Source organism: Petaurus breviceps, unplaced genomic scaffold, assembly GCF_028583685.1.
Source record: "Petaurus breviceps papuanus isolate PSGF00001 unplaced genomic scaffold, PetGlider_PUasm1.0 183, whole genome shotgun sequence".
NCBI classification, from domain to species: Eukaryota; Metazoa; Chordata; class Mammalia; order Diprotodontia; family Petauridae; genus Petaurus; species Petaurus breviceps.
This window is the reverse complement of record NW_027185791.1, coordinates 2,013,272-2,034,842: the sequence shown is the minus strand read 5'-3', so window position 1 is coordinate 2,034,842 and position 21,571 is coordinate 2,013,272. Positions and strand designations below refer to the sequence as shown.

Sequence of the window (21,571 nt, the reverse complement as noted above, 5' to 3'; positions counted from 1 at the left end):
CTACTCATGAAGGACTCCTTCACTTACAGTGGGGAAGAAGGTTTAAGGGCCTTCCTGTAGGCTGGGTAGACTTGAGAAATGGGTTTAGGTGCAGGGAATAGAATTCTTGACCTGGAAGCTTGGCTTCTTGTTGCAACATCTGGCTTGAATCCTAGACCCAAGACTCCCATATATGACATATAAAATGTTTAAGAGACATAGCTTCTGGGTAAGTAATCATTTAATTAATCATGCCAGCATATAATTAGCAAAAGGTGTCAGTGGCACTCTTGAATGCCAAAGACCCCTCATGGAACCCACTCAATGCTTATATGTCCTTCAAAGAATGGGTTTTCCTGAGGGTAGTAATCAATTCTGATTGGTTAACAAGTAATAAGAGAATGAATATTATAATGGGAGGTGGACATATTCTAATGAGGTACTGGGGGAATGTGATTTGATTATGTCATTTATTTCAAAACAATCCCCATCTATGGGCAATTTAAGCAAAGAATTTATCCCCACCAGAGCCTGAGTAGAGCACAATGGTCTGGAATTCACCTTAGATTAAATTCTTTTTGTGGTTTTCTAGTTGGGTGGGGCAATAAGCACAAGATTTTATTTCATCATTCAACCTGCCCTTCAAAGAACTAAGCTTTGACCTATCTTCAAATGAGGAAGGGAAAAAATTCTGGATCTTCCAAATATTTGGTTATTTAATAATCATTTCTCTCATATGACTTGAGCTCCCTGGGTGGGGTCTTCAATCCCTGCACCTAGAACACAAATTACAAATTAAACAAGACCAAACAGCTCTTTTCCCAGGGTTACCTTGAGGGAGGCCCTCAGGCCTTCCCCCATTATCTCATGGGGTCAGTGAAATGTTTTCCATGAGTGGAGTCCTTGACTACAGGAAAGAATGACTATGCCTCCATCAAAAAAGATTTTAAAACTCAGAAAGTAGCAACCAATGTAAAGAGACTCCTACCAATCAAGTAGTAAAGTCAACCCAGAATGCCCATGTCTTTGCCCGTCCTCATGCATACCAAGAATAGGTTCTGTGGGTCCTTCCATATGAGATGGTTTCGGCATACCCCAGACCCTTTTTGCACTCATTTTCTCATCTGTCTTTTTGAGCCATAGTTCGTCATTTGCTTGATTGAAGTCCTTAATTCTTTCTAAATGGTTTTCCTTTTGATCATTATCATCACTATATAAAATATCTTTCTGCTTCTGTTCACTTCACTCTATAGCAGCTCATTCAACTCTTCCCAGCTTTTTAAAAAATCCATGCCTTTTGTTATGTCTTATATTTTAATAATATTGTTTTATATTCAAATTGCAAAAGTTGCTCAAACATTCCCAAATTGTTGAGCATCCACTTTGTTTCCAGATCTTTCCCACAATAAAAAGTATGTTTTTGACTGTTTATGACTAAATCATAATTATTAATATTAAAGTACTTATTAAAAGTAATTATTATCATTTTTCTATTTTCACCTTATTTGTCTATATGATGTGAGGTTTTAATTTGTGATTTTCATTTTATTAATAATTTGTAGAATTTTCAATATGACTGTTGATATTTTACTTTTGTGTTTTTAAAACTGTCTCCTTTGCCCTCTACCCTTGGAGAGTAGTTCCTATTTTTATCAAACCCTCTTTGTGCATCTATTGGTGTAAGCATGTCATTTTTATTATTCTTCTTATCAATCAGGTCTATCATGTTTATAGTTTTCCATATTTTAAATCAATCATGAATTCTTGGTATAAATCAAACCTGATCAATTGTTAAGATAAGGCCTTTTGTCAATATGTTATTCAATATTTATATAGCAATATGCATCAGAAATATTGCTTTACAATTTTATTTCTCTGCTTTATCTGTCCTAGGCTTAGGTATCTTATTTATGTCATGCAAGGTCTTTGGTAGGATATATTCTTTCTCTTGTTTTGCAACAACAAAAAATTTTATTAGAATTCATTTTTCTTGAAATTTTTGATAGAATGAAAATTGGTTTATTTAAATTTTCTTATTCTGTTGGTCTGAATATCTTGAAATTTTACAAACATCTATTTCATTTTAGTTATTAATTTTTGTTGTCTTATGAGTGATTAGTCAAACTTATTTTGGATAATTCCCTTATCTTTATCTGTTGTGAAATTTCATATTTCATGTTTGTGTATGGTAATTTGGCTTCCTGTTAACTTTTTTTCAAATTATCTAATGTTTTAAAAATTGCTTTGTCCTTATATGCTCTTTGACCTCTTTCTGACCATTCTGCCATGATCAGCCCAGTTGGTCCTCAGAAAACAGATTTAGTCTGTTACTGGCAGAGGTGTGCTGGTAAATGTTTTACAGATGGGGATTTATCATTGTCCAATAGCAATAAGAAACTATTTCAATTAGGCTAGTTGGTCATCACACATTATAGAATTAATGATAAGCATTTTCAAAATGACCACCATGAAAATAATTGCAGAGTATACATCACCAGTGGTTGCTGAAAGATAAAGTGATAGAAAAATTCCATGAAGAACTAGATATGTCCATGCAAATCAAAACAACCTATATTCTGATACTTGGTGACTTCAAAGAGGGGAGAAGGTAAGAATGGAGAGAAATATATGGAAAAGCATAGTTCAGGAAGAAGTTATATGAAACACTAATGACTTTTAGATTACAGAGAAGCCTCACGCTCCAATGCTAATATATGCATTGTTTAAGAAAATAATTGGTGGCCTCTGGTACAAATCAACCACCAAATAACACTAGGAAAAATGAAATAGATTATATTTTAACAGACAGGAAAAAATTCTTATTGATGGGGAGGTTATCCCTGAGTTAGCTTTCTGGATACAGACTAACAGAATTAATTGTCTAATTATTTTTTTAAAAGAAAGAAAAGTTGTAACTGGGAAAAATAAAATACTAAATAAAAGCTTAAAAAGAAAGAAAAGAACAAATAATAAAATATGTGGTGCATAAATGAAATTTTCTTTGATGAAATTATCCATGATTTCTATGATTAATTATATTACTCGCATATTTATTGCTGAGAGCAGAGGTGTCAAACACCTCTGTGGGCCACATGTGGCCCACAATACTCTTGAGTAAAGCCTGAACAAGATTAAAATGCAATTGGAAAGTATTTTTATACATAAAATAAAACATGGGTAATGTTAATAGGTGGTCCTCTACATCAATATGCTCTTATAGGGATACTTAATTAAGTACAGTCTAGTGGCCCCCATTTCTATTTAAGTTTCACACCACTGGTCTCTTGTTATTTTTGCCTTCATTTAAATTTGAAGGCTATTTATTGGTTATATTTTTATTGTATCATGGTCAGTTATGGAGATGTTTAATATTATTTTTCACATTTATTTATAAGGTTTTATGCTTTATTACATGGTTATTTTGGTAAAGGGACAACTAGGTTGCACAGTAGATAGAAAACCAGGCTTGGAGTCAGGAAGACCAAAGTTCAAATCCAGCCTTAGACTCTTAGTAGCTATGTGATCCTGGGCAAGTCACTTAACCCTGTTTGCCTCAGTTCCTCATCTCTAAATTGAGCTGGAGAAGGAAATGGAAAACTACTATGATCTCTTTGCCCAAAAAAAAAAAAACCAAATGGGATCACAAAAAGTCAGAAATGACTGAATAATGACAATTTTTGTAAAGTTCCATTTTCTGCTAAGAAATATACGTACTCCTTTTTTATTCGTATTCAGGAATTACCAGAAGTCTATCACATCTAACTTGTTTTTAATTCCTTAACTCTTTTCTGAGGTTCGTTGTTGTCATTATTATTGTTGTTAGATTTTGTTAGGCTTAAAAGAGGAAAATTGAGTTCGCTGTTATAATTGCCTATGTCTTCCTGTAGTAATATTGGCATTTCTTTTAAGTATTTAGATATTGTTGAATTTTTATTTTCTAATCTCTTCTGTTATGTTTCTCTTTTATGGGTGAATTCATAGCATTCACTTTTACAGTAATAAACATTAATTGTGTTTTTTTCTTTCATTATTTCCTCTTATAATTTTTCCTTTTTATATTCTCCTTACCCCCTCTTTAAAAAGGGATGTAAAGAAAGAAAAAGAACAGACTAGATCATGTAGCCTGTAGCCTCGAGGCCACATATGTCCCTGTGAGTCCTCAAGTGCAATCTTTTGACTAAATCCAAAATTCACAGAACAAATCAATTGGGGTTAAGTAACTTGCTCAAGGTTACACAGACAGGTGTTTCTGGGTGGGTGCTAAGTGTCTGAGCCCGGATTTGATCCCCAGGTCGTCCTGACACTGGAGCCGGTGCTCTTACTTGCTGTGCTACCTGGCTGCCCCGTAACAGATCTTTTCATTAAGGGTCTCACTTGAGGATGTAGAGGGTCACATGTGGCCATGAGGCCAGAGGTTCCCCAGCCCTGGGTGAGACACTTCCTCTCTTTATCTTTCACAGTCCCTGATCAATAATTCTTACATTGTTTTTCTCTCCTTTTAATTCCCCATTTATGATACATACTCTGTAGTTGAAATTTATTTTGTTTGTGACTGTTCCTTCCTCAATCTTAGCTTCCTTCATACCCCGCCACACTTTTCCTTGCCTCTAGTGGCAAGTGGTAACTCAATGTATAGAGCACAGAGCCTGAAGTTAGGAAGACCCAAACCCAAATCCAAGCTCAGAGAGCTAACAGCTATGTGAACCTGGGCAAGTCACATAACATAATTAAAAGTTTTCTCAAATCTAAATAATAATAATAACACCTACCTTCCCAAGGTTGTTGTGAGAACTAAATGAGATAATAATTGTAAAGTGCTTAACACATTGATTGGCACATAGTAGGTACTATATAAATGTTTATTCCCTCCCCCTACCTATTTCCTTATTGAATTTAATGTATTTATATAGCAAACTTTCATTTATGAGAGACAGAGAGACAAAGAGAGAGACACAGAGAGAGAGTCAGTCAGTTAGTTAGTTAGTTAGTTAGCTAGTTAGTTAGTTTTCATTTGTGATCCAAGAAGATTTATGAAGAGCCTCTGTAGGAGATGGATAGGAAGAAGGTAAGGAGAAACTTCTTCCTTGACAGAATTATTTGAACTGTGGTGTTATCAAGATTTATACAGAGAGTTCTATGAAGAGTCTGTGAGGAACAGGCAAGTGTAATGTATTTTGGAAAAATTACTTCCTGTGATTACTGAATAGAAGAAATAAGATTAAAAGCATTAATCTTGAGTAGGAATATTAGGAAGATTCTTAAAAGATTTTGATCAGTATCTGGAGTGAGAAAACTGAAAGGACTCAATTACTCAGTTATTGAAGGTTGAAAGTTGTTTAGAAACTCTCAATTGGGTGAGTGTTCATTCTGATTAATTAATAAGATAGAGATTTTCTTGATAGATAGTTTATTAATCTCAGGCCTCCTACAGAGACCATTTTCTGCCTGAGAAGCTGGCACTGTCTTCTGCTGTGGCACAGCAGGAATATAGTGACATTTCTTGGAGTGCCCCCAACCTGCACACATTGGTCAACCCTGCCTGCATTCTTAATGACCTAAGGTAGTCTAGCTCCATTGTCTACTGCAGTCTTGATCATCTGACTGGGTTTTGGAGATCATTCTAGTCTCAGATCTCCTGGAGTGATTCCAAACATCCGTGCTACCTGGAAGCTATATTAGCCCTTTCTCCTGCTATGGCTGTAACAAGAACTCTTCTGGACTCTTGGAGGGCCCTAGGGCACTTTTGCAACCAGACATTGTCTTCCTGTGAAATAGCCTACTGTTGGCTCCATTCACCCCTATGGCCTTAACAGTCTGGGGTGATCGAATGGAGGAATGTAGTAGTATTCTCCTTTTGCTTTTTTCATCATTGTTTCCTCTGGTGCCTTTTTCAACTGTTCTGAGATATAGGGCAGGATTTGGCATGGACAGGTAGAAAACTGGACTAGCCAGGACCTTTCCTCTATCCTACTATCTTAGGATCACTCTCTCACCCAGAAACCTATCTCCTATCTTGACAGCAAGTTGACAAGTCAAAAGCCCTTCATTAAGTCCGCCTTTTGTGCGATCCACTCTGCTAAGCCTTTAGAGATTTAAAAGGGGAGGGGCAAAGAGAGTCTCTGCCCTTAAAAACTCACCTCCTAATGGAGGGATACAACAGGCAAGCAACTATGTACATATAAAATGTATGTAGTGTAAATTGGAGGTGCTGTTGTTTGTCCTTTGTTCTCAAAGAGGACCAATGACATCAGGAAAGTGATATCGTGACTTGCAAGTGAATTGAATTTAAGTGAAGTAGGGACACACAAAGTCACCAGCCTGACTCTCTCCTCTGGAACCATTTGAGTCCAGTGGCAAGATACAGATCAGGATGACTGGTAATGGCCTCAGATGCAGTGGGAGACCTTGTCCCTTTTAAGCCAAGATCTTTCCCAGGTCTCAGTTTGTCTGAAGCAACATCCTTTCAGTGATTAAAAGCTAGGAAAAAATTAAGGCAAAAGATGGGAAGTACTCTCAAAAGGAAAGTATTACATAGTGGTGGGGAGAAGATGAAACTGGCAGCTGGATGCAGTGTTAATGACAGCCTTTGCTAGGTCATTAACTAGGTACATTAGAAATTAGATCACTGGACCAGAGTAAGAACAGTCGAGTCAAAATCTACCTCATGTACTTACCTTATGCAAGTCACAACTTCTACTTTCCTCATGTGTAAAATGGAGACAATAGTAATACCTACTTTAGAGTTGTTATGGGAATGAAATGAGAAAATATTTGTAGATACTTTATAAATCTAAAAGCACTATTTAAATGCTGTAAGTTATTGTCACTACTATCATTACATTATTATTGCAGGAAGTAAGGTTTTACCTGAGACTTGAAGAAATAGAGCATTCCAGGAATGGGAACAGCAAGTAAAAGGCACAGGATTAAGAGACAGAGTGTTCTTGTTTAAAAAGCAAGGAGGCCAGTATAATGTGATAGTAGAATTTATGGAGGAGAGAAAGTAAAGACTAGAAAAGAAGGAAGGGTACAAGTTGGGAAGGACTTTAAAAGTCAAACATATCCTCAAGATTGGGGTGACTAGATGGCATAGTGAATAGAGCACTGGCCCTGGAGTCATGAGGACCTGAGTTCAAATCCAGCCTCAGACACTTAACACAAAACTAGCTGTGTGACCTTGAGCAAGTCACTTAACCCCAATTGCCCTCCAAAAAAAAGCAAAAAAAAATAGCCATGTGACACTGGACAAGTCACTTAACCCCAATTGCCCTACCTTCCCCCCTCCAAAAAAGCAAAAAAAAAATATCCTCAAGGTAAGAGTGTGAGTGTTGGAGGGGTGGTGAGATGCTTTAGGAAGATCATATTGAGTATAGAATGAACTGAAGTGGGGAAGAGACTTCAGGTAGTGAGACCAACCAAAAGGTTGCTATTATAGTCTAGGCATGAAGTGATGAAGATCTGTACCAGAATGTCAGAGGGCAGAAAGTAGAGGGTGGGGAGGGAGGGAAAATGATAATGCAAAGGTAGCATCAATAGGACTTAGCAACAGATGGATCTGTGGGGTAAGAGAGAGTGAGGAGTCAAAGACAGTATTGAAGTTGTGAGCCTTGATAACTGGGAAGATGGTGGTGATCTTGGCAGTAAAAGGGAAGTTTGGAAGTAGATGATTGTTGAGAGAAAGATATTAAGTTCTGTCTTGAGCATGTTGAATTTCAAATAGCTACAGGGCATTCAATTTTATATGCCCAATAGGCAGTTGGAGATGCAAGACAGGAGGTCAGGTGAGAGGCGACTCTGTGTGTGTATGTACATATATGTCTGAAAATCATCTGCAAAGAGATGATAATTGAATCCAAGGAAGCTGATATGAACCCACCAAGCAAGACAGTATAAAAAGAGAAGAGGACCCAGAGCAGACCTTTGCAAACCAATGGATAGCAATCATGACATGGATGAATATCAAGCAAAAGAAACTTGAGGAGTGGTAAGAGGGGCAGGAGGATAATTGGAAGACAGCTCTATTGCAGAGAAACAGACAGAGAGAGAGAGAGAGAGAGAGAGAGAGAAGGGGAGGGGGAGGAGGAGGAGGAAGGAGGAGAAGAGGAGGGGAGAAAAAAGAAGGGAAAGAAAGGGAAGGGGAGAGAAGGGGAAGGGAAGGGAAGGGGAGGGGAGGGGAGAGGAGAAAAGAGTTATCAACATTATCAAAGGCTACAGAGATGACAAAAAGGAGGTTTGAGAAAAAGTCATTAGATTTGGCAATTAAGAGGTCACTGGTAACTGGAGTGAGTAGTTTCAATTGAATAATGAAGTTGGAAGCTAGACTGCAAAGAATTTAGAAGAGAAGCAGAAGTTTTAAATATAGGTGGCTTTCTTTAAGAGTTTAGCCACAAAATAAAGGAGAAATATAGGATTATAGCTAAAGGAAATGGATGAATCAAACAAGTGACTTCTTTAAGGATGAGGGAAATATTAACATGTTTGTGGAAATCAGAGAAGCCACCAGTACGTGGGGAGACAGTGATTTTTTTTTTAAGAAAGTATTGCACTTTGGGTGGCCAGGTGGCTCAGTGAGTAAGAGCACTGGCTCCAGTGTTGGGATGACCTGGGGATCAAATCTGGGCTCAGATACTCAGCACCACACCCAGAAATAACTGGCCGTGTAACCTTGAGCAAGTTACTTAACCCTGATTGCTTAAAAAAAAAAGAAAGTATGGCACCATCTTATGGAGGAGATAGAATAAAATGGAGGTATGGATAAAATGTGGAGGTATGGGAGTTAGCCTTCTCAAGAAAAGGGACCAGTTCTTCATGTGATACATAGGTAAAGGAAGACAAAATGGATAAAAACATCTAAATGATGTGAGGTCAGGGGTTAAGAAGAGCATTTCTCTTGAAGAAAATGCCTCAATTTTTTCCATGAAGTATGAAGCAACCTCATCAGCTGAGAAGAGCGGAGGGAGGGGGTATAATAGGAGTTTTGAGGAAGGAGGAAAAGGTTTACAAAAAATGCTGTGATGAATGAGATGGTGAGTTAGTTGAGGGGGTATAAGATTACCCTTCTGAAATGAAGGTCCAATTGAGATTATGTAACATAAGTTTCTAGTGAATCCAATCAACATAATTTTGAGTTTTTCTCCATGTTCTTTTGACAGCATATGAAGTGGTGACTTCTTTTTTTTACAAATTAGGAAAATAAGACTCCGAGAAGCTAAATAACTTGCCTATCGTTATCGATGAACTGATTATTTAATAGCATAGAGATAAACCAATCCATTGATTTTTCATTTTTCATTTAGAATTTTTGTTTTATACTGACAAAGCCATGGAAAGAAAGCAAGATCACTCTATATATCAGTGAGAAAATTCCAAACTTAACCTTGAGGACACCATTCCATTACTCAAATCATGAAATTTCTTAATAAAAGCCAAAGTAGAGTTGGTCATCTTAATATTCTTTAGTTAGAATAATGTCACAAGGAGTAGCTTATTTCTGCAGAACAGCTAAAACTCCTCCCACTCTTTCAGAGTAAGGATTCATAGAAAGGGTCTGCACATTTAGAAGCTTGAATCAGAGAATCCTTAGGGGTCATCTAAGCCCAAGCACTGACTAGATGTGTAACCTAAGGCAAGGCATTCCCTTAGTGTTTTCTCATCTGTAAAATATGTTTATATATATATATATATACACACACACACACACACACACATATTTTTAAGTAGTGATGTGCCTCTTTGTAACTCTAAGTCACTATGTAAATATCAGCTTTTATCATTATTAAATATAATTGACATAAACATTCAAATCTTATTTTGCCACCTAAATAGAGCCACCATGGAATTCTCTCTAGTTCCAGTTTAGGAACAGGAAACTTGATGAGATAGAATACATATGGGGCATTGAAGAAGAAAAGAAGAAAATACTATGTGCTTATTTTAATTGAATTATAATTATCATGGGTCAAAGATCAAATTTTAGCTCATTAAAATTCTATTTCAAAGGTCAAAGTTTTGAAAGAATTTGGCACTTATGCATGTTATTCTTTTTTTGAGAAAGGGAGCGATCTTGTTAATAAAAATAGTTGTCTTCCAAGAAAGAAACCAGAAACCATGGGAAATAGACATTTCAGAAAAGTTATATACCAATAAGAACTATTTATTTCTTTTTGAAATTATGTGAATTAAATAAAATAAAAATTGTTTATTCTAGCTTTCTAGGAAATATTACTGGGAACAGTTGTTGATATCCTAACAGTCTGGAGGAGCTGTCTAATTTCAGATAAAGAATGAAGCCCTCATAATCTCAGATACTTGTCATTTTCTAAGCTATAGCACCATATGTCAGCCAAAGAATATTTTCCCATCATTTCACAAACCTTTTCATTTTCTTGAAGGAGCTGGCTAAGTTTTAAATAGAAATCCCTCCTTTTTGCTTCATTTATTGTTTTAAGTTGCCCCATGTAGAGAAAATGAATCATTAATTCATAATGGAAGATGGACATCTGGAACTGATTCTGGGTAAAACTATTCTCCTCTGTCTGGCTTTTCTTTTCTCAGGATTTTAATTTTAATTTTTCTTTTCTGAATGTGACAGACTTCAACAAACATGAACATATCTATGTACAAAGGAGAGAAGAGATTGTATGTGAAATTGCAAATCTCTACTATATACAGCTTAATTTTTAAAGTATAATATAAGTTCAACATCCTTGTTCCAAAGCTATGTTTTCTATTTGCCTCTGAACTTTCTTTTATTCCCTTCTCTTCATTTTAAAAGAAATATTTCATTGATATTCTTTTCTTTTCTATTTTTTGTTACACTTTCACTTTTCACCTCTTTCTCAGTTCTCTGCCCTATTTCCTACTCTCCCTCTTCCCCAAAAAAAACCTCCCTTCTACCAAATAAATTTGGTCAAGCAAAACATATTTGTCTGAAAGTGAATGTTTCATTCTAAACTTTCAATCTATGATGTTTCTGTCAAAAGGTGGGAAGTATGCTTCATCATCAGTCCTCTGGAGTGGTACTGTAGCATTAATCGGCATTGCATTCATTTACGTTCTTAAGTCTTTCAAACTTGTTTCCTTGCTTAGAACCACATACTTGACAAGTTTAACCACACTGACTTTCCAATTAAAGGCTTCAGAGCAGCATCTCCCAGCCAATTAAATAGTTAGCATTTGTATATTGCTCTGAAGTTTGCAAAGTGCTTTATATGTATCATCGTGATGAATCATCACAGGTCAATGTTATTAATATCCCTATTTTACAGATGAGAAAACTGAGGTTGAAAGAATTTAGGATACTTGCCCAGAGTCACAGAATCAGTAATAGGTCACAGAATTAGTAATAGTTTGAGAAAGAATGCAAACTTGAGTCCTCCTCACTCTAAATCTAATTCTTCATCGGTAACTACATCACCTTCCTGCCCATTCTAAGTGATTTTCTTGTATTGTCATAATTTCTGTTCCCCTGATGCTTTGTACTTCTACATAAAATGGATTTGGTCATACTTTCATATGCCCATAGGTTTGCGGTAGGTCCTTACTGTTGAATCAGTGTGACCAGTAAAGGTTTCCTCCTTTCCTTCATTGGGCCCTCCACAAGAATTTGTGCCAGTCGTACTTGAAGCTGCATTTTCCTGAGTGTCACCACTTTTTCCACAACCAAACCAGTCATCAGGGCTTTCTATTTTTTTAGCAACTTCTTACAATTGTTAATGGACTTCTGTAATACTTAATAAATGTGCTGCCAAGGCCATGCCTCCTTACAGACCTTTGCCCACATGTATGACTTTGTCTACTTCTGCAACTGTACCACATCTCTTATTACAAGTCTCCTAGACCTGAGTCACAGATTCAACAGACCTTCCCCTCTGTGCTCCATGGTTGTGGTTGAGACAAATGAAAACCCTAAGAAAGAGTTTCCGTGTAATTAATAATCAATTTGTTAATTAGGATAGCTGACAATAAATTGATAGTCAACGGTTAATCTTGGTAACCAAAGATACCTAATGGAGACACCAAATGCCTTAAATATTTTTTTGCAAATGAATGCCCCTACCAAGAGAAATCAACCCTGATTGGTGAACAGTTAATGAGGGGGTTCACTTTAAAATTGGAGGTGGGCTAAAAGCTTTATCTCCTCCTGCTCAGAACATGGTTTAATTATGAGACTCATTCACCTTCAGCATTTATTATTCTTATGGAATATGTACACAGATAAATACAGATATACTTATATGTATATTTGTGCTTGTATACACACATACAAAAATATTCAATTCAATAAATGTTTATTAGGCATCTACTATATATCAGGTACTGTGCTGGGGATACAAAAAGGGACCAAAGATAATTCTTGCCTTCAAGGAGCTTACAGTCATGTGTGTGTGTGTTATTGCACACATATTACACATGTGCACATGCACACATACATATATACATACCATTAGGAAAATTTGAGGAAAAAGTAGACCTTTGACTGGAAATTTCTGTCCAAGTTCTTTGTTCCTCGATGCAGAGTCTTCTCCAGTCATCCAATTGAATATCTTGTTACTGGACCTAGATGGCTCTGGAGGAGAAAGTGAGGCTGGTGACCTTGTACAGCCCTCCCTCACTCAAATCCAAGTCAACTGCAAGTCACGTCATCATTTCCCTGATGCCGTGGTCCTCTTCAAAACTGGAGGATAAACACAACACATCCAAGGTGCCTAGAGAGACCTGGATCTTCCCTTTCTCTCCCACCCCTCAGTCTTCCCTTTCTCTCCATCTCTCTATCTCAGCTCTCTCCATTTTTCTAGACTTTGACTTATTGAATTCTGAGCAGGCCTGAAGAGTATCATTTTGCTTAGATCATTCATTTCCAGTTCCCTTCCTTCAGTTCATTCTCTCATAAACTGCTTACATGTTTTTAAAAATTCATTGGTAGCCCATCTTCTGACTCAGAAATCAGGACGGTCCACATTGCTTTCAGGGCTGAGAGGAAATGCCTGTTCCCTCTCATGAATGAGCCTCTGGGAATAGCAAGATGGTCACTCTCCTCAGGAAGTTCCTTCTTCTATTGTATCAAAAAATGAGGACAAAAGACTAGTGAGAAGAAATGAGAAATATTCATACAGTCAGTATTCTGGGTGCATGATTTGATTGAGAGCAAACCAAAGGAAGGAGATGGAATGGAGGTTAGAGAAGCAGATTAAAGATGGGAAGTGGCCTGTGGGTTGTTATTCGAGAAGAACTAGGCTCTTCTGTTGCCCCAGCAACCTTTACCTCAGACATAGTTTGAGACCAGTGCTGAATTTCCTCTAAGAGAGAGGACAGTAGACAGTAGACAAACTGAAACCTGAGAAGGACTTAGCTTGGAAAGCCCAAGGTGTCCCACTTCATCCAGGCCATCAACAGTTGTCCTGACCTGTGTCTTGCTTCCGGTCTCTGATAACTCTGATGACTTTGCTCAACCCTGCCCCGCTTAAACCCAATTCACTTGCAAGTCAAGATATTACTCTCCTGATGCCATCGGTCCTCTCATCGAAGGACAAAGAGGAACCACATGCTGATGGTAAAGTCCTTTTCTCTCTCTTTTTTATCAGAGATGGTAGATGCCGAATCCATATTAAATAATGTGCTTTTAAACCCTATGTGCACATTCCATTTTAATTAAAACCACCTCCCAATTTAATGAAGATTTATTATCAATCATAACTGTTTTTTCATCTGTGTGCTTCACTGTTGTGTAGGGAAAGTCAGGGCAAAAGAGCTGTGATGACTAGGCATACAGGTGAAATGAAGGGGACAGAGGTTTAGACCCTAACCCTCTGCCCTGGGCATGATACAGTTCAAACAGTGGCCTTAAGGGAAAGAACCTTGGAAAATAAAAGAATGCTTCAGGCCAGTTCATTTCCTATCCTGGCCCTCTATACACCACTCTATATTGCCACCACCTTCCTTACATATTCAGAGAACTTCAGAAATGGAAAGGGACCTTAGAGGTTTTAGGTGAGGGAATAAGACCAGAGAGATTCCTTGCAATATAACTCACATTAAGTCCTTACTCTATTCAGACACTGTGCTAGGAGCGGGATGGCATACAAAGCTCAGATAAGACATGAGTCCTGGCTTTAGTGAGCCTACAATTGTGATAATATGATTATTAATTCCTTCATGCCATTTTAGAGTGCCACAATGGGCCTGCTGAAGTTCTACTTTTGTCTGAACGTGCAGGAAAAACTGTTCGTTTATGAAGCAAGGAAGTTTTTGGAATTCAGAAGTCCTGTGACCCCACATTCTGACTGATAATGAGCATAGAAACTCTAAAAAGACCAGACATTTTTGATAAATTTGGAAGTGACCTAAAACAAGGCCTCCGCTATATACCTCAGAAAGATCAGCATAGTTTTAGAAATCCTGGTAGGGTTCTATAGACAGTTAAAACCTGTTGGGTTTTCCTTTCCTTCTAATGCCCTCAGACTGAATCAAAATACAAGACTCCTACTTCCTTTGAAGGGAGTTGATCGGTAATGTCATTATATTATTTGGCATTCAGTGAAATGCCCTATACCCCTCCATAGTGGTGGCAATATCAGTGGATAAATCCTCCAAGTCTGACATATTTCAAAAAAAGCAGGGCCCCAGCAAGGATAAGGAGTCATCCTTTTGACTAAGACTGAAACTCAGTTTGTACAGGCAAGAACTCTGTTAGAGATAGTAGTTAACTTTATTCACCACAGTACACAGTGGGCTGTTTAAGAGTAGCTTATTTTGGGGAGGTGGCTAGGTGGTGCAGTGAATAGAGCACGGGCCCTTAAGTCAGGAGGATCTGAGGTCAAATCCAGCCTCAGACACAACACAAAAACTAGCCGTGTGACCTTGAGCAAGTCGCTTAACCCCAGTTGCCCTACCTTCCCTTCTTCAAAAACAAAAAAGAATAGCTTACTTTTGTTTTAGTTAAATTTCTAAATATATAAATGAAATTAATTTAAAATTTTAAAATGGGTCCATCTAAAAATATATCCCTTTTAATGGATATACTGTGGTCAATGATACTATATTTGCTGTTCTTCACACCAAGTCTATGAAAAAAATGCATTATTATACCCATTCAATAGAGAAAACAAGAGGGGACTAGGGTGGGAAGTGCCTTACTCAGGGTCATAAAGTAAATCTATTATAGAATCAGAATTGTAATAAGTCTCTGTACTTGTTCACCTTTCTAGTGGGCTTCCTTCTCATATTTTAAAAACAAATTTGAAAGTAATTTCTTTCCAGATTAAATACATCTCCTTTTTTTGCTTTATTATTATATTTATGATTCATTAAGGCCAATTTTAAAAGTGCTTCAACTGGAATTTAAGTGATTTTACTTAAGACTCTGGCAACTATGTGACCTTGGAAAATACTCTTCCTGTTTCAAGGCCCAATATGTAAATTGAGTAGTTTAACTAAATGATTTTCAATCTCTAACTGATGTGATCTTATACTCTAAAGCAAATTCACATTTTTGCCCCTTTAATTTTAAATTGTAACTTATAAGTTTCACTTTAATTTTTATTTTTTTTCTCCACACAGTTTTAGGGTTAATTCTTACCAACATTACTAGAAATCAAGAAAGCAGACAATATGAAGGAGTTGAGTCTATGCCTTTTTCTCGTTAAGTACTCTAGTCAGATAGAAACACAAGAAATGTTATACTAACCCCAATGCACAGCCCCATCCATCCATCCATCTCCAGGAGTGTCATTAGACAAAATGCCATATTAGATGGGAAGCACATTGCAACATTTTTCATCTTTGTACCTCAGCATCTATAGCAGAGTAGATGCTTAATTTGTTCCATTTTCCTGGATAGTAGGTGACTTGATTTCCCCCATTATGTCACCTTAAAAGGTTAGGGATCTATGGCAATGATGCATTCTTACTATGAATCTTTTGAAGTGGAACACTGAAAAGACAGTGTACATGGATTTAGATGCCATCTTAACCATTTCTTTGATATGAGAAAATCTTTCATTTCTTTCTTTATGAAAGGGAGATGAAAATTCTTGCCAGCTACCTTGTGGGTATTCTGAGAATTAATTAGGTAGCATTTGTAAGTTTTGAGATCCCCAGATGAAAGGCTGTATTTAAGTATGCATGCCATTATATGATTAACTGGGTTTGGCACTCATACAGTCAATTTCCCAATCCAGAGCAGCTCTAGACAGCAATTCTAAATTATGCTTAATGGCATCCTTCAATTACCTATAAGCTTGATGTGTGCATATAAAACAATTTTATTGATATCTTTTGTTTACACAATACCTTTGTTCCAAATATGTTGTTCTCTGCTACCCACACCCAGAAAGCTACCCCTTTATAACCAAACATTTAAGGGGCGGGGGGATTGTCATTTGCTAAAACCAACACATCAATAAAATCCAACTTTATAAACTGTTTTACCTCCATATTCCCCCACCTCTACAAAGGAGAGAGAGAAGCATGTTCTCATTTTTCCTCTTTGGGGATCAAGGATAATTCTTATAAACATATATTGTTTAATTTTGATATTTGTTATTGTCCTTTTCATTTACATTGCTGTAGTCATAGCATATTCTGTTTTGTTGGTTCTGTTTGCTTTGCTCTGGATCATCTCTTCTTATTTTTAAGTCTCCCTGTATAGTACTTATTAATCATTTCTTAAAGTCTTATTTTTTGCAATTACAAAAAAATTCTATAAAATTTTTATGTATATCAATGACTTCCTATATTCCTAGAGGGTATAAAACATTTTGATAATTGAGTAATTTCAAATTTCTTTATAGAATTGTTGGATTGAATGCATCCAACAGTCTATTTGTATACCTAAAAGTTCTATAACATTGACAATTCCTATCTTTTGTCATATTTCTTTATTTTGGAAATTTGACGTGAAACCCCAGAAGAGATGTTTTGATTTCTATTTCCTTTGCATTTATAATTTGTAGCAATATTACATATAGTTGTTAGGATTTTCAATTCTTTTTTCGAGAATTGTTTGCTAATTTACTTTGACTACTAATTATTACTTGACTAATTAATGACCATTTTGGAAAGGCTTTTAGTACTATATATTTGTGTTAATTCCCAATATGTATATAGATAGTAGATACATATGAGAAATAAAGGATGAAATTTTTTTCAATCTCCCTACTTCACTTCTTAGTCTCAATGTATTCACTCTATTAATGAAAAAGCATTTCAATTTCATGTAACTGAAATAATCTTTTATCCATTTTAACAATTCTTTATTTATTTAACAATTCTCCTCCTAAGTGAATTCTTAGGCAAACAAAAGTTAGAAGTAATCAAAAGCCATTCTCTAATATATAGAGTCAAAAAATATGGATAGTTTTCAAAAAATTGCAAAATATCAACAATCATATGAAAGAATGTTCCACATTACTTGTAATAAGAAAAATACAAATCAAAACAGCCCTGAGGCTTCACTTCACATCTTTAACTTGACAAAGATGAGAGATGGGGAAAGGTACATTAATGCATTTTTAGTAGATCTGCAAACTGATCCAGCCATTCTGGAAAACAATTTGAAATATGAAGAGAGTGACTAAAATATCTATAACCCTCAACTCAGTGGTTTTGCTGCTAAGCATATTAATTAATCAACAAATATTTATTGAGTGTATATGCCAGATAATGTATTAGGCACCGGGTATACAAATTCAATGAATGAAATAATTCTTTCCCTCAAGGAATTTATATCCTAATGTGGGAGACAAGAAACAATATGTGTCTGTGTATGAGTATAAATATTTTCTTTGTTTTATTCTGTATTTATACATATTCTCACAGAATAAACACATAGACAATGAATATAAAAATATAAGGTAGTTTAAGAGGAAGGATACCAGTAGTCGGGAAGTTCAGAAAGTTTCTTGTAGCAGGTATGGTCTTTGGGCTATATTTTGAAGGCAGGGCATTTTGTGGGGTGGAGTTGAGGAAGAGGTGAACTTGAGGACTAGGGAAGAACCGGTTCAAAAGCACAGACACAGGAGGCAGAATATTGCATGCGAGAAACAAAAAGAAGGCCAGTTTAAATAAAGAGCTCAAGCTTCAGTGAGCTTCAGGAAAGGTACCTACGCTTCTGATAATGAAGAAATTAGGAGCTGAGAGGTTGCACTAAATGAGAGGCATCTTAGCATGCCTCAGTCCCCTCCACTTGGGGATTAGGCCCTGAGGATGGCACTAAGTCCAACCATGCCTCTAAGGAACCCATCATGACAGTACATCTTCAGATTCATAGAGCCAAAGCCAAAAGAGGGACTGCTCTTAAAGGGCATCATTGCCATCTAAGGTTCACATTCTCATAGAGCCAAAGGAAGACTTTCATCCAGAAAATCAAGACAGCTTAGACCCCAGGGCAAGAGTTCCAGAGTCCAGAGGGTTGTGTCCCCAAGGAAAGGTCTCCAAAAGTCTGGTGGTCCAGTGCAGCAGCAGGCAGGTGACTGGAAATAATATGTCAGTGTGGAAAAACCTCATTCAGCCTGCATTCCAGTTTTCTCTATAGTAAATGTAACATTGAGTTGGAGACAGAGGAATATCTGTTATTGTTGTTGTTACCAATGCCCCTTTTTTCCTCAAAATTTCTTACTGCTCCCTCATCTACCATATACCAGAAAGAGGTCAATGTCAGAAAGAAAGGAAACATATTTACCAAAATGTTTACATTTTAGTGGTATCAAAGAACTGAGAGAAGAAGATGCCTTTTAATTGAGGATTGGCTAAACCAATGTTCCATGAATATAATGCAATATTATTGAACTTTAAGAAATTATGAATACAAAGAGGTTTGGAAAGCATTCTATGAACTGATGTAAAGCAAACAAAACAAAGAAAATATTATACACAATGACTACAACATTTTAAATGGAGAGAATGACAGCCTTTCCAAAATGAAACTGAATGCAGTGAAATTTTCATGATCATTTTTGGACCCGAAGAAGACACATGGGAAGATACTTTTCCCCTTTTCTTTTCAGGGGAAGGGAAGCTACCAGTGTGAAACATTAAATATATTGTTAGATTTTTTTGATGCATTGGTTAGTTTAGCTGAATTTTTTGCAATTGTTTTACGTAATTAAAAGTAATTTTTAAAGTTATTTTTAATAACGATTTTTTTTTGGACAATGTAGGGGGAAGGGATGGATACAATAGAAAATATGGGTGACATAAAAAAAATTCCTCTTTCAAGCCATAACTGTGAAAGATGCCTAATCAGGTCATCTTCTATAGAATAAATATTAAAAGATATATAAAAGACATATAAAAAATATATTGGCACAGCTGCCAATATGCTATTGCAATAGTCCAGGCATGAAGAGATATCGGACTGCACCAGGGTGGTGTCTGTATTTGCAATAGTAAAGTTGACAGGCCTTGGCAATAGATGGAATGTGGAAAGTAAGAAAAAATGAAGAGTTGGAGATGATACTGAGGTTGTAAGCCTGGGGAACTAGGAAGATGGTGGTACCCTCAACACTAATAGTGAAGTTCGGAAACTGAGGAGGTTTTGAATTGAAAGATTATGCATTCAGTCTTAGACATGTTGAGTGTAAGATGTCTAATAAGCAGCTGAACATATAAGTCTGGATGTCGGCAGAGAGATTAAGGCTATATAAGTAGATAAGAATCATAATCATAGAGATGATTGATGATAATTGAATCTATGGGAACTGAAGAGATCACTAAGTCAAATAGCATAGAAGGAGAAGAAAAGGGGACCCAGGACAGAACCCTGGGGGACAACCATGATCAACAAGTGTGACTTAGAGAAAGATCCAACAAAGGAAACTGAGGTTCATTAGACAGCTAGCAGGAGAACCGAGAGAGAGAATTATTCCTAAAATCTGGAGTTAAAAGGGAATCTAGATCAACAGTATCCAAGGCTGTAATTATCTCAAAAGGGATAAGAATTTTCAGTTCAGTTTTAGACATGTTGAGTTTACAAGATGTCTAAGAGACAGTTTGGTTGTGGAGTTTCGAATCTATCTCAATCTAAAAAATTTCATGGATCTACTTTGCTGTTTTTAAACAAACTCCAAGTAAATTTGATGATTACTGTTTTATCACATGCTTTGACAAGTACAAAAGGGAAGGTATCATTCCCTTTTCATTCCTACATTTTTCTGTATTTCTCTTGAAATTCTAGTCTTTTTGTAACTCCAAGTGAATTATTTTGTCTAACTTTATAAAATATCTCATTGTTAGTTTAAATAATATGCCACTAAATCTGGAAGAATGGTAATGTTTTATTATATTGATATGGTACAGCAATTAGCAATGAATATCTTTCTAGTTGTTTAAGTCCTTTAATTCTTTAAAAATATTAATCATTTCTATTCTAATCTTGAGTTATGACTTGGTAGGTTGATTCATATACTTTATGCATTTTGTACTTATTTTGCATATTAATTCCCTTTCTATATTTTCTTCTGGATGTTGTTATTGGTAGATAGAAATGCTACTGTTTTTTTCATATTTGTTTTGTTACCTGTCACTTTACTGAAGCTATTCAATTTCTGAATTAGTCTTTTTGATGATTCACTGGATTTTGTTTTTTGTTTTTTTTTTATTAAAGTAAACCGTCATTGGAATTATGCCATTGGAAAATAGAGGTAATTTTTTTTCTTTTTGTCTTTACCTATATTCATGCCTTTAATTTCTTTCTCTTGTATTATACCTGTTGCTAAAATTCTCACCTTATAATGGGGATTTTAATTTTTGTTGTATCTGATAGCACACTTGTAACTTCTGCTCTTTTGTCTTATTTCTTAGGCATAGTAAATTTTGTTCTAGCTTCTCATTTTCATTCTATATGTGTATATTTGTTTTTACTTGGTTTTTGCATATAAAATATTGTTGGACCTTCTTTTCTTAGTCATTCTCTTACACTTTTTAATAGGTTGTTTAAACCATTCTCATCTAAAGTTATTGCTATTATTTATATTGTCCATTTATTTCTTTTGTATTTTGTCCTTGCAATTAATTTTGCTTATACCACTTGGAGATTCATATTTAACACTCTCTTCTTCCCTTGCTTCCATTTGCCTATCCTATTCAAAGCTCTTTGAATTTACCTACATTGTTGGTTTCTCTTTATTTTGTTTATATATTTCTTCCACTTTCCTCATTAACCTCAGTGACTAGTCTAAAATGTTCTCTACTCTTCCAGCCTGTTCTTGTTTTTAATCACTTCTTTTACTGTACTCTGTTAAAAGATGTCTTCCTTTGCTCTGTGCTCATTATTTCTCTTCCCTTCAAGTCTAATGCTGAATTTATTTTCTGAATCCTAGGCTATGCCCTTATTTGTTCCCTTTTTATCCTCTTGGTGTCCCTAAGTGGGATGAAAACTTTTGAAATATTAAATTCAAGCTCTCTCTTTATCTAATGTCTGTTACGGTCTTTGTAGACTTTGCCTCAATCTCTTTTTTTGCCGTGCTGTGCTTCACTCTACTACCTAGGCCTTTACCTTGCCTTCTCTCATACAGAGTTTTTATCCCCAAAGCTATATAATTCTTTGAGATAGATAGATAGATAGATAGATAGATAGATAGATAGATAGATAGAT

General features: G+C 36.0%; 1 protein-coding gene across 2 annotated transcripts in view; it reads left to right on the top strand.

Moving 5' to 3' along the window:
• S1PR3 (sphingosine-1-phosphate receptor 3) overlaps positions 1–21,571 on the top strand; it is a 34,555-nt gene that overhangs the window by 9,353 nt on the left and 3,631 nt on the right. Inside the window, exon 2 of one of the 2 annotated variants that reach the window (XM_069087804.1) lies at positions 20,582–20,618. The exons of the other annotated variant lie outside the window; for it this stretch is intronic. The gene's annotated coding sequence lies outside the window, so the exon portion shown is untranslated. The remainder of the gene's footprint in view (positions 1–20,581; positions 20,619–21,571) is intronic. 2 annotated transcript variants of the gene reach the window in all.